Source organism: Apium graveolens, chromosome 3 (assembly GCF_009905375.1).
Source record: "Apium graveolens cultivar Ventura chromosome 3, ASM990537v1, whole genome shotgun sequence".
In the NCBI taxonomy this organism is placed as follows: domain Eukaryota; kingdom Viridiplantae; phylum Streptophyta; class Magnoliopsida; order Apiales; family Apiaceae; genus Apium; species Apium graveolens.
The window spans coordinates 164,493,490-164,508,769 of NC_133649.1; positions in this window are offsets into that span (position 1 = coordinate 164,493,490).

Sequence of the window (15,280 nt, forward strand, 5' to 3'; positions counted from 1 at the left end):
TGGTACGCCACAATGGGTGACATGTATACCACCTAAATTTTAAACTTCAGTCCTATTACTAAATAATACGCCACGTTGGGGTGGTCAATATTATTTTTCATAGCTAAGTGTATACTATTATCAAATTTTAAATCATATTTATATCAGATGCCATCAAACGATATCTTATAATTATCCGAAATCTATGAAACTTGGTACGCCATGATGGGTGACATGTATACCTTCTAATATTCGTTATTAATTTAAGAAGTTTATTATAGTATTCTTTCTAACATTCCAGACACCATAAATTACATGTCACGATGGGTGACGTATATATAATTTATATTTGTCTCTATGTTAAATCACATACAAAAAATAATGGAGGCCATGGAATTTTATTTCATATCAATTCCCTCTCTGACTTAGTATATACTTTGACGATTTTAATCTAGATGCATCGTCCTATGTTATTTCTTCGAATTCCACATATATTATGTAATAACAAAGAACACATAACATAGCAGCATACTCGCATGATTAAAGCATTTAAAATATTCATATGTACATGTCATTCTAGCATGCTGGGGTTAGTATAACATGGCATAATAACAAGACAAGAAACACATAGTAGAAATAATCAATAACAGGAGAAACTAATAAAGCTCATTCACTATTATGGCCTCATATAAGCTGATCAACGGATGTCTTGATCAACAGATGTCCTGATCAGTGGATGTCCTGATCAACGGATGTCTTTATCAACGGATGTCCTTATCAATATATGTCCTGATCAACGGATGTCCTGATCAACGGATGTGCTCAGCAACGGATGTCCTGATCAACGGATGTCCTCATCAACGGATGTCCTGATCAATTGATGTCCTGATCAACGTCCTTCAAAAATTTCTGAAAATCTTTGAGAGGCCGGTTGAATGCCTAAACAGTCTCACAACGACTTGAAAACTAGACCTCAGAATGCCTAAAATTTCCTCTCGTTCTGCCGTTTCCGAAAAGGTATTGTAAGCCCAAATCGGACTTCGTATACAAAATCTGCATCCAAAACAACGAAGCTCCCAAAAACAGAATGTAGCAGCCGAAATTCTCTATTTCTTACAGCTTCGTTGATCGAACACTTACATACAACTTAATACAGCTGAATAATCCTATTGTATTACATCTAATAATAACCTTGATGAATTACAGATTGAGACTACAAGATTACAATCCAGAATAGAAAAGACTATCACGATCAACCCTCGTGATTTATAACAAAACCATGATAAACCATATGGGATCTTAACCATAATAAAATAACCATGATTAAACCACGTGGGATCCAATCACATAATTAAACCATGGCCATAATAATGAATAACAACCTGCATCACAGAATGAATACAAGCATACCACTATATACATGTATATATAATTATGACATGGACTTCATATCATAAAACGTAGAACTGAGAACCATGCTCTGATGCCAATTATTGGGACAACGGTATCTCGGCCCTGCATTTTATGATATGAATTTTTTTTATAGAGAGTTCGAATAGAACGTTAACCTTCATCGCTACGGCGCAAGCGATTCAAATCCACGTCTTCTACTGTATTCCTTGATTCTCCTTGGACGAAGTGTGGGCTTCGATCTCCCAAGATTTACCTCTCTTGATAGCGACAAAAATCCAAAACCCTAGCTGGCTCCTTGAGAAAAATGTTTTCCTCTCTCTAACCCTAGGATGTTATTTTTTGTGTTCTTGCACACACATGCACGAACGTCACTTTTTCGGCTTCATGAGAATTAGAATATTTATAGGCTACAGTAGCGATCATGGATAATTAGGTCGAGCCTCCCAATGACAATCTGGGCCAAGCCTAAATATTAATTCAATCTACTAAAGAATTAATATTTGAACTACCTTTCCTAATTCTGTAAATTAAATATTTAATTCAGCTCCCATATTATTGGCTTATTAAAGTCCCCATGTTTAAGATATCGCATGTCCATTGATTAAATTAATTTCTAACAATCAATTTAATCAATATCTTATATCCTTTATCATCCACTCAACCTTATAATTGTGCAAGAACAAATCTGCTTGCAGGACTAAAGGACAATTATCTTTAAGAGCTTTTAAGAGAATATCATCACCCGAAACTATTCTTCGGACATGGTTTCCTTTTATAGTCAATATCCCACTCTGTATATAATGTCATTACCCAACACATAAATTCATAATTTAAAATAAATTACTTAATGTATGAATCAAGGCATGTGCATTAAATACAAGTGTCAATCACAATATCCGGATTAAGAACCTAAACAAGAATAATATCGTAGAATCTTAGTTCTTCTTTATTGTCAAAATAAAAGAAATATTCTACTATTTCGATCTCGTTTAATATACACAAGTATTATTCAATAGTCAAGATAAACTATTTCCAAATAATACTTCAATCGTTCTAGTGGTATGTCTAACACCACTTAGACTGTGAACCATTTACTATATTACATAACGAGTCTGACAATCTAATCTTCTGCTATCCTATTTGATATATATCCTTCAAACGAATAGTTCAGTATATACCCTAACAGTTTCTTTATTTCTCTATTCACCATCTTTGTATTTCTTCAAGTAAGCATGAAAATGGAAATGCTTCTTTGTTCTCATAAACCTGCAAATAGGATACCATATTTCTTCTGTATACAATCAACCTATGTGAGTGTCAAGTCACTATCAACTCCCATTTAAATTTATTATCCATCGAGACTCTGTTGATTATCCGTTGAGACTTTATTGGATCATCCGTTGATTGAAATTTGGGTCATCCGTCAAACCCTTGTAGAAACATCTGTTAAAAGTATTTCCTTAGCAGTTGACATAATTTCATTTATGCAAAATTACAAGGCATCTAATATTTGCAATTAGCCAACCTATTTTTCATATCATTCTCGTAGTCAACATGACTTAGAATATCCTACAACTTATAATTCTCTAAGACACTATAGTATTCAGGAATGTGCTACCAAAACTTATTTAAACATAAGCTACCATTTCAACGGAATACAGTATAAGCTTATCCGCTGAAAGTTACAATCACACTTAATTAAATCTACTAAAGTGTTTTCGTAATATATCACCAGGCCTACAACATATTCCTAACAATCTCCCACAATTTATGTCTACTAGAATTGTAGGCATAAATTTAGGAGGATTTGATGATAATAAAACACATTATACAAAATGATCATTCAGTAGCAGATAAAATGATAAGTGCTGCAAATTTTATTGAAAGTTGATAAGAGAAAGTTCACAGAAATCTCACAAGCCTTGTTCAAGGTGCTCCTCTAGACTGAGAAAATTAATCCTTTTCCTTGAGTTTTTAGTCTTCTTTCACATTTTCTGATTATTCTCTTCTATCTGGTGTTGGAGTTGTCTGTAGAACTCAGATTCATCTTTATTAGATAAATCCAGCATCTCCTGCATTTCCTTGATAGTTTCATTGCTTGAAATTTTTAGCCGGTCTTCTAGTCTGAAAAATCTTCGGTTGTTCCTTTCATCCTTGAACTCCATCAACCAATATGGCTTCAAGTGCACTCTACTTCCAGTGTAAGGAATAGTTAGGATTCTTGGTAATGCACCTGGTTCTCTCCAGCTTCTTTGTATTTGTTAAATTTTGTTAATTATCTTTGTTTTGGCCACCATGATGAATCCAAAGTTTTTCTTGATTATGGAGAATATCTTCACCAAAACAGAGTAACCTTCATTGAGAATCCTATGAAGAGGCCAAGTGATTTCCTTTCCACCCTTATACCTGAACACTAATATTTCTGGAAGTCTGTTGTGGGCATCTATTGTTCTCACATCTTCTAGCTCATTTAAATAGAGATTAATGTCTGAAAATTCCTTTATGTCACAGATAAAAAGTTGATCTCTTTTGTTAACTGTTGGTATGGGTTTGGATAAGGTTTTTGATTGGAATGGGATGGACTTGACTGGATTTCTTGGTATTCTTTCTTCTTTTAGAAGTGGTTGGTATTGGGATGTTCAGCTCAGGAATAGGTAGGCTTTCCCACTCTATAAGTTCATACTTGGGAATGATTAGCTCACCATGAAAGTTCACACCATGATGGACCTTGATTTGAGCTTGCTCCATTGTGGGCATAGGTTGTTGATTTGTGGTGGTAGAATGATTTGGCTTTGGTTCTTCCTTTTCTTCTTCAAATACTAGCTTCCATTTAGCTATTTCCTTCTTATATCCTTTTCCTGATTTCTGCTTTGATTCCTTATGCTTTTCATTTTCAGTTATGGTGGAAGGCTTCTCACTTTCTAACTTGGTAGCAGGCTTCTCAGCTTGTTTCTTTGCTTCTAAGGCAGCCTGCCTTTTCTGAGACTTAACCCTTAATTTTTCTTCTCTCTTTGCTTCAACAAATTTAGGATGTCCAGCCATCATACAAATCAGTTTGCCATGGCCGCAGATTTTTTCTACCCTTTTCTTTAAAACTGAATCTTATGGATCTTTGTGATTTATAATTGAGTGACCTAACAGCTTCTTTATATCCAGTTTAGGAGTTGCATAGACGAGGTCCATTGGATTTTTGCTTCAGTGTTTTGATGAGTGTTTCTTAGGCTTCAAAATCATAATGGCCTGTTGATGTCGTTTACATGAGGTTTTACCTCTTTCCATGTTTCCCAGCTTCATTTCATCTGTTGGAATTGGTCTCAATTGAGTGATGTGCTTCACATATTTGTCTTTACTTGCAATTGGACCAAATTCCTTCTCAATTCTTTCATCAAGCTTCTTCATTTGTTCTTTTAGCTTGAGTTCAGCTGTTACTATGTTGATTAAGTCAATGTTGTCCAATATTGGTGGCTTAGAGAAGGTAATGGCTGGAACTATTACCTTACTAACTTGGACATGCATATTCCCCTCCCCCCTACTAACTTGGATAGTTACATTCAACAAGTATGGCAGGGGTTGGTGTAATTGAGCAGCCACCAATTTTTGAAGAAGGAGTGTCTGATGCACTTGATTGAGAAGCACCTTGGTAATTGAATTCTCTACTGCTGTCAGCCTAGAATCCAATGATTCAATCTTGTTGCTCAAGTCATAGTCCATCCTGATTTTCTGGTGAATGTCTTTCATTATGGATTTAGGAAGTTTGTACTCTATTCTTTCATTTATATCCTTTTTACCTTTCAATGGTACTCTTAATTTCATCCACATCTTGATTTTATTTGAAAGATTGAGTTTTATGCAGTTGTAGAGATTCAAGATGGGCTTGTAGAAGACATTTGGTATTGACATCAGTGGTGGCTTGGATGGCTGATTAAGTCTGATGGACAAGCTTGAATAGTGTGGATTTAAAATGATGATCATTGCAATCTTTGGAGAACATCCAGGCTGGAGGGCTTGTGGATGAGTTAGGTCCTGCATCTCCCCCTATGCTCATGCCAGTTTCATCAGCATCCTCTTCATTATAATCATCCCCAAAAGAGCCACCAGAATCTAACTCAAGATCATCACCAGCTGGAGGTGGAAGAGAGTTGAATGCATCATTTTCCCTTTGCATGGAGGCTATAGTGTGTACCAAATTGGGAGTCTTCTCAGCATCCTCATTGCCCTGTTCATCTAGAATCTGATATGCTATAATAGGATGAGTAAATGCATCAGCATCAAAAGAGATAGAATCTAGAACATCTTGATATTCTTGCTGAAATAGTTGCTCTTTTTCTGCATCATTGACATCCTTTAACTCACTAGCAATGAGATCTTCCCATTCTTCTGTACTTGCTTTTCTCTCATTTTCTCTCTTTTGTTGCATCAAGGGTTCCTATTGGCTTCCAACCCTCACACCCTCACCTTCATCATCTAAGGTGGGACTCCTTTCACTCACCTTTTCCATGCTGGAAGAAATAGCATGCATTTGTTCACTCTCTTCCTCTCCTTTTGCCTAAGAGCAACTCAGCCTCTCACTCAAGTCACTCCCTTCCCTCAATCCTAAGAGTGATTTAGCAACTACTAAGTCATCTACACTAGTAACAAGTTTAGAAATTTTAGACTGTGTAGAGACTTTCAACGGATGAGAGATATTCGTCAAAATAGCAGTTGTGAATATCGACGGATAATTATTGTGAAGCTTATCCGTCGAGAGACAATTACTTTTCGACAGATGAGGAATATCCTTTGAAAGAGTAGATATGATAGAGTTAGGAATTGAAACTACTGTTGAATCTGTGGTGATTGATTTGTGATTTAGAACATATTTCTTAGTAGTTCCAGAAATAAATGGCAAGTGAGCCAAAAAATCATCTATAAGATGATTCTCACTTGCTTTAGATTTTGGCTCCTCTATAAGATGAGTGTCAAAGATGGTGAATCAGGAATTGATGTGTTGATCATATCTGTAACGCTCCCAAATCCGGGGTCAGAGGATTTGGTCGTCACTATAAAACTTTAATCCAAATCAACCTGTTTAATCGATAAACAAATGCCAGCGGAATATATTTAGCATAAATGACCCCAACTAATCCAAGATCTTTTAAGGTTACAGTTCTAGAAACAAGAATTCCAAATTCCACCAATAAATTTTTCGCTTCCTTTTAAAACTCTTTTCAATAATTCTCAATATCCAAACTTAACCCGCTAGTATAACTTCGAAATGAAGTATACTAGGCCCAACTATAAAATATACATCTATAATATAATATAATATAAACAACTTTATACAGTAAAACTTACACTAGCCCGCAACCCTGGATCAACCACCTTCCAAAAGCTTCTTCTTTGCTTCCTTGAATTACGCAGCTAAATAGCGCAAGCTAATCCTCACTGGAGGTTAAATTTAAAAACAGGCAAGTGTGAGTGGAAGAAATGCTCAGCAAGATCATTATTGTATATATAGGGTCATTTTGATATAAAACCGACATCTGCATTAGAGCAGAACATTTAAAATCATAATTGCTGAATCATAAAATTTTAGTTGAGGAATCCCAGAATTGATTCCTTAATTGTATTCAAAACCATTTTGATATCTTCAAGCAAAATGTTTCAGCAATACTTTGAATCTTGACGAGAATCAAACTCGTAAAACAGTGTTTACGGAAATATCGTAAACAACAACAAGTAACAATGATTATGGATTGAATCATAAACTTTACTCAAAACCCAACTCTTAAAATTAATACTTATTTTATTGTCATATCAAATTAGATATCAATACGAACTTTGATGCTCACAACACCCATACTGAAGTCAACATCAATCATCTATACTAATACCACCTTTGATATTTAACAACAACGTAAGTATCACAAAATCAAAAACTGAATCAAAACCACAATTCACTTTTAATCCAAAATAGAATCAGTTGATAAATCATTTATTCTATGATTCTCAAAATAATAAAAAAATTTAGATATCAATTTAGATTGGAACCAATAACATTTCATGTTGTTCCCGATGATCAGTCGTGAAATAACACCGGTATCCCGCAGCCATACCGTAAATATAGGTACTACCCGTATCCCGAAGACATACGGTACCTATAGGGCGTTAGAAAAGGCATAACTAGCCTTGACAGATATTACAGCTAGACCGATATCTCGATCACCCACGCTGTAACCAATAACCAGTAACCAGTAACCATTCCAATCTTAAAACCTTTTTATTGAAAAAAGAGCCGAATCATTCGACATCCCAAATAATTTTACTCCCCCATTTACTTGGGCCGCAATACTCGCAACAAAATCATCTTTCTCAAAATCCAAAATATTTATAAATCCGGTAATTTGATACGTAAAATAACTTAGCTATTCTAACCCTAGAATAGCAGATGAAAACTTGCATAAACAGAATTATTTAATTCAGTGATATGTAAAACATTTATCTATCTTGAAATAAATAGGGAAAGCAATACTTGCATGATAAGATTCAAAATAAATATTACTTGAACAATAAGTGATGATAAGAATACCTGCCTTTGGGTTTTAGCAGTTACTCACACTCGCAATGACGCATCTATTCTGATATTCTGTCTTAAAACGTCACCGTCTTTCTTTTCAACACTTCACCGATATGCTGCTCCTGCGATTGCTAGAAGCCAAATATCCAATACCATTCCATTTCATTCTTTATCCAACACCTTGTCCTGATCAACTCGAGAGATCCGCATCTATAATTAAAATATATAACTTTAATCGCCTAATTGATAATCTCTAGAAGAACTGCGCGTCAAAAGCCTATCGTCTACCCATACGATAGCCCACACATAAATATAACAGACAAACACAGGACCCTTGATCCACACACACACATAATTCATATAGCATATAAGCACATAACCCATATATCACATAATTCATATCACATATGACTTGGTTCACCAAAAGGTTCCACTCAATACGTTTAAAACCGAAATCGGGTCAAAAATATGATTTATCGATCAAAAATCGACTCAGAATGATTCGTAAAATAGGCAACCTTTCGAAAAAAACGAATTTTGGTCCCGAAAGTATTTTTAATAGAAGCAGAATATTTTTCTGAGTTTATACGCGTTCGTTTCGTATTAAACAGACGAACGGTTGATTTATTATGAATTTTTGAATATTTTTCGGAATAAAAACGGGTCTCTAAATCATTTTACAAATAAATAATAGTTCTCGAACACCCGAAAATAACTTTATAAGAATTATTGAGCCTGGAAAATAATTTAAAATAATATTTTAAAGCTCGAATTATTTTTCGGAATTTTTAAATCAATTTTAAATAATTAAATCTAATTATTAGATCAATTGAAATTAAATAATAACTAATTAAATTAATTAATCAATTAATATTTAAATTAATTGACCAATTAAATAATTAATCATCAACTAAAATTAATTAATTAGATAATTAAGACTTATTTTTGAATTAAAATAAATTTTCAGAATTAAAATAATGATTTTCAAAATGAAAATGAATTTTCAGAAATTAAAAATAGGATTTTTGAATTAATAAAATAAAAGAATTTTCAGAAACAGGTTTCAAAACAGAAATCTGGAATTTAGAGGATCAAACCCGGGTTGTAGTTGGGTTTTAAATCGGGTCAAAGGTTGACCCAAACGGGTCAACAAGAACAGGTCACCCGAAAGCTTAATTTCCGGCAATAATGTCCGGCTACCGGACTTCCATTCCGGCAACAAACAACAGCCCCAATTTGGGGTTTAACATCACAATTTATACCGGTTTCTGATTCTAATTCATCCCACGGATCCAACACCGGCAACCTTTTCCCCGAACGACGATTACATCGTCTTCCCCGACGAGGCTCAGCCGAAATCCGGTGAAAAATCGGCCGAATTCTGATTTTACTAAATACTCAACCAAATTAACAGATTAAGATACGAAATCAATCCTCAGACTCCCAGGAATGATAATTTAACTTCAAACCAAACAAACAATTACATAAAATCAAAAACCGAATTTAACTAATTAAATTGAAAAATCAAATTTATTAAATAATCAACCTTTCTTGATGAAATAGGTACGAACTGATAGCTCTCATCAAGGGCTTCACAACGGTTATTCATACTTGTGATTTGGTGTTCAATAACACCTTCAAAATTGACTTTGATTTTCGAAACTCTTCAAGAACACCAAGAACACATAATCAAGAAATTTTCAGAAAATCAAACCTTAATTTCTATATGATATTGAACTCTATTTTTGAAGTATAATATACCAAATCGACCAGAAAAACATGCTCTACGACATGGAAGCATCAAATCACATCAACAACATCAAGAATAAATTTTCATAATTTAATTATCAAATAATTCAAATATAAATAATTAAATAAGAAAATTACCATGATTTCTGGGAAGAAACTGATGATTGATTCAGAAAGAAGATTTCGAGAGCTTCGTTTTGATATGATACACGCCCGAATCGGAGTTCGATAACGCCTTTGTTCGTGTGTTTGATTCTCAGGAACGTATCGGTTTCTCGGGTTTTTCTCTGTATTTAGGGTATTTTAACTGGTTGCAAAATGAATAAATGGAATAAATGAAATAAGAAATAGACTATTTATATTTACGGAATATTGGTTCGTTCTGGATCGTTTTGGATCGTTAAATTAGTTGCTTAGCCGCTAAGTAACCATAAAAACGATACAATTCAATACCAGAATTGGATAATTATCAAAACCGAGCTTTTTATAAAACACTATATACGAAAATAATGTAAAAATATCACGTTCCTCGAGAATACGGGTTTTATTGATTACCGAAATGATTGTCGTATCAAAAATATTGCGCCGGGCCGCGCACGGGTCAAATCGTAATCCGGATTGAAAAGGTCAAAACACGGAAAATGTCTGGAATTACCAGATTAGGTTTGGAAGGAGTTTTCGGAAGAGTTTCGGGTTGTAAAAACGCAAAAACGGTTGAAGTTTGACGATTCCCGACTTTATAAAATAATTTTGTAATTACTCAGAAAATAATTAATAAATACATAAATCAATATAAAATCATCTAACAGTCCAAAAATTACCAGAAAAATATCACAATTATCTATATTTTATTCTAAACATATAAAAATTAGAACACCCAAGAAATATCACATATAAACACCCAAACACCAATTCCACTTATCAGATAATTCACCAAAATTCACATAAAATCACATAAATAATTCCAAATAATTATAATAATAATATTTGAAAATATGGGATATTACAATCTACCCCCCTTATAAGGATTCCGTCCTCGGAATCAGCAGAAGAAAGCACTAATGGATCTTCTAGTCAACTTTCCATTTCCAAATAACCTCAATTTTCCATAATCTCAAATAAATCTTGCATAAGTAACTTTTCTCAAAATTTCCGATAACAGTGCAATTCCTTATACCAAACAGTTAGCACGAAAGTTTCTCTCTGCAACATTGTTATATCCACATCTTTTGACCAATTCCTCAATAGAATCACTTTTATTGATCGCGAGAAAGAAGAATAGAGAGAAAGATAGAGAAAAGAAAAGAAAGAAAGATAGAGAGAGAAATAAAAGAACAGATTGACTTCGCTATATGCCATTGATATTCTAATCGCATTGCAGTCCACTGTTGCTCTTGGTAATCCCATCACATAATCCTGCTTTGACTTGACCAGGATAACTCAGCTTAACTTGACTGGCATACCTTTGAATGTTTGGAATGATAAAATCATGGAATTTCAAAAAGAAAAGAATTTGATACCATAACGGAACCAAGATCTGAATTTGAGAAAAAGTATTGTTGAAATAAAAGAATAACTGAGAGATCAATGTGATCAAATAAACTTGGTATTGCGTGCCCAAATTAAGACACTACTAAAGGTTGTTAACTTTCATGTATTCACAATACACACAAGTGATGGCGTCCCATCCAACTCCTAACACACAGACAGGTATACCTTGTGTCCCCTATAGTTAGGGTTGTTCATCCCAGTCAGAATAAAAGAATATCAAAGGAATCCAAAATCAAATGAATAAAACTGAAAAGATTTCAAAGCTGATATTTCTGAAGGAATAGAATCCAGAGAACAAAATTCTGACACCAAATGAGCAAGCGGTGTTACATTACCAAGAAACTATCCCCCAAATAAGGAAAGTGGAAGTTAAATTATCATAACTTGGCAGAGCTATCAAAACCTGAAAAATAGGCTTCATGACAACCTCTGGCACATTTAAAACACATTATGATTAAAAATGAGTGTTAGGGATATATCCTCTAACAATTACTTCTTTTTGAGAGATGTCAAAAGGAATTATAGAAAGAGAAGGTATTGCCAAAGTCTTAATATTTATCTCCAATTTGAACTCTCCAGTTGACTCGCCATCTGATTGTAGACACTTCTTCATGTTCCACGGATATCGATAATCTTCATTGTCGTCGAATCGTAATAGCCTCGAAAGGTTCCACAACAAAAGTTTGTAGCTTCCCGGAATTCCATCCAGCTCAACACAACCATCTTGAACGAATGCGCCTATCTTAACTTACTCGTTGGCACTATATCCGATAGTCCAACAGGAACTTGATATGAGCTCAAACGTCCTCACATAGCTATACACACTTCTACACACTCTCGTTTCTAGTTTACTATAACCTCAGCTCTGATACCAACCTGTAACGCTCCCAAATCCGGGGTCAGAGGATTTGGTCGTCACTATAAAACTTTAATCCAAATCAACCTGTTTAATCAATAAACAAATGCCAGCGGAAGATATTTAGCATAAATGACCCCAACTAATCCAAGATCTTTTAAGGTTACAGTTCTAGAAACAAGAATTCCAAATTCCACCAATAAATTTTTCGCTTCCTTTTAAAACTCTTTTGAATAATTCTCAATATCCAAACTTAACCCGTTAGTATAACTTCGAAATAAAGTATACTAGGCCCAACTATAAAATACACATCTATAATATAACATAATATAAACAACTTTACACAGTAAAACTTACACTAGCCCGCAACCCTGGATCAACCACCTTCCAAAAGCTTCTTCTTTGTTTCCTTGAATTACGCAGCTAAACAGCGCAAGCTAATCCTCACTGGAGGTTAAATTTAAAAACAGGCAAGTATGAGCGAAAGAAATGCTCAGTAAGATCATTATAGTATATATAGGGTCGTTTTGATATAAAACCGATATCTGCATTAAAGCAGAACATTTAAAATCATAATTGTTGTTACATAAAATTTTAGTTGAGGAATCCTAGAATTGATTCCTTAATTGTATTCAAAACCATTTTGATATCTTCAAGCGAAATGCTTCAGCAATACTTTGAATCTTGACGAGAATCAAACTCGTAAAATAGTGTTTACAGAAATATCGTAAACAACAACATGTAACAATGATTATGGATTGAATCATAAACTTTACTCAAAACCCAACTCTTGAAATTAATACTTATTTTATTGTCATATCAAATTAGATATCAATACGAACTTTGATGCTCACAACACCCATACTGAAGTCAACATCAATCATCTATACTAATACCACCTTTGATATTTAACAACAATGTAAGTATCACAAAATCAGAAACTGAATCAAAACCACAATTCACTTTTAATCCAAAACAGAATCAGTTGATAAATCATTTATTCTATGATTCTCAAAACAATAAAGAAATTTAGATATCAATTTAGATTGGAACCAATAACATTTCATGATGTTCCCGATGATCAGTCGCGAAACAACACCGGTATCCCGCAGCCATACCGTAAATATAGGTACTACCCGTATCCCGAAGACATACGGTACCTATAGGGCATCAGAAAAGGCATAACTAGCCTTGAAAGATATTACAGCTAGACCGATATCTCGATCACCCACGCTGTAACCAATAACCAGTAACCAGTAACCATTCCAATCTTAAAACCTTTTTATTGAAAAAGGAGCTGAATCATTCGACATCCCAAATAATTTTACTCCCCCATTTACTTGGGCCGGAATACTCGCAACAAAATCATCTTTCTCAAAATCTAAAACATTTATAAATCCGGTAATTTGATACGTAAAATCACTTAGCTATTCTGAACCTAGAATAGCAGATGAAAACTTGCATAAACAGAATTATTTAATTCAGCGATATGTAAAACATTTATCTATCTTGAACTAAATAGGGAAAGCAATACTTGCATGATAAGATTCAAAATAAATATCACTTTAACAATAAGTGATGATAGGAATACTTGCCTTTGGGTTTTAGCAGTTAGTCACACTCGCAATGACGCATCTATTCTGACATTCTGTCTCAAAACGTCACCGTCTTTCTTTTCAACACTTCACCGATATGCTGCTCCTGCGATTGCTAGAAGCCAAATATCCAATACCATTCCATTTCATTCTTTATCCAACACCTTGTTCTGATCAACTCGAGAGATCCGCATCTATAATTAAAATATATAACTTTAATTGCCTAATTGATAATCACTCGAAGAACTGCACGTCAAAAGCCTATCGTCTACCCATACGATAGCCCACACATAAATATAGCAGACAAACACAGGACCCTTGATCCACACACACACATAATTCACATAGCATATAAGCACATAACCCATATATCATATAATTCATATCACATATGACTCGGTTCACCAAAAGGTTCGACTCAATACGTTTAAAACGGAAATCGGGTCAAAAATATGATTTATCGATCAAAAATCGACTCAGGATGATTTGTAAAACAGGCGACCTTTCGAAAGAAAAGAATTTGGGTCTCAAAAGTATTTTTAATAGAAGCAGAATATTTTTCTGAGTTTATACGCGTTCGTTTCGTATTAAACAGACGAACGGTTGATTTATTATGAATTTTTGAACATTTTTCGGAATAAAAATGGGTCTCTAAATCATTTTATAACTAAATAATAGTGCTCGAACACCCGAAAATAATTTTATAAGAATTATTGACCTTGGAAAATAATTTAAAATAATATTTTAAAGCTCGAATTATTTTTCGGAATTTTTAAATCAATTTTAAATAATTAAATCTAATTATTAGATCAATTAAAATTAATTAATAACTAATTAAATTAATTAATCAATTAATATTTAATTTAATTGACTAATTAAATAATTAATTATCAACTAAAATTAATTAATTAAATAATTAAGACTTATTTTTGAATTAAAATAAATTTTCAGAATTAAAGTAATGATTTTCAAAATGAAAATGAATTTTCAGAAATTAAAAATAGGATTTTTTAATTAATAAAATAAAAGAATTTTCAGAAACAGGTTTCAAAATAGAAATCTGGAATTTAGAGGATCAAACCCGTGTTGGAGTTGGGTTTTAAATCGGGTCAAAGGTTGACCCAAACGGGTCAACAAGAACAGGTCACCGGAAAGCTGAATTTCCGGCAACAGTGTCCGGCTACCGGACTTCCATTCCGACAACAAACAACAGCCCCAATTTGGGGTTTAACATCGTAATTTATACCAGTTTCTGATTCTAATTCATCCCAGGGATCCAGCACCGACAACCATTTTCCCGAACGATGATTACATCGTCTTCCCCGTCGAGGCTCAGCCGAAATCCGGCGAAAAACCGGCCGAATTCTGATTTTACTGAATACTCAACCAAATTAACAGATTAAGATACGAAATCAATCCTCAGACTCCCAGGAATGATAATTTAACTTCAAACCAAACAAACAATTACTTAAAATCAAAAACCGAATTTAACTAATTAAATTGAAAAATCGAATTTATTAAATAATCAACCTTTGTTGATGAAATAGGTACGAACTGATAGCTCTCATCAAGGGCTTCACA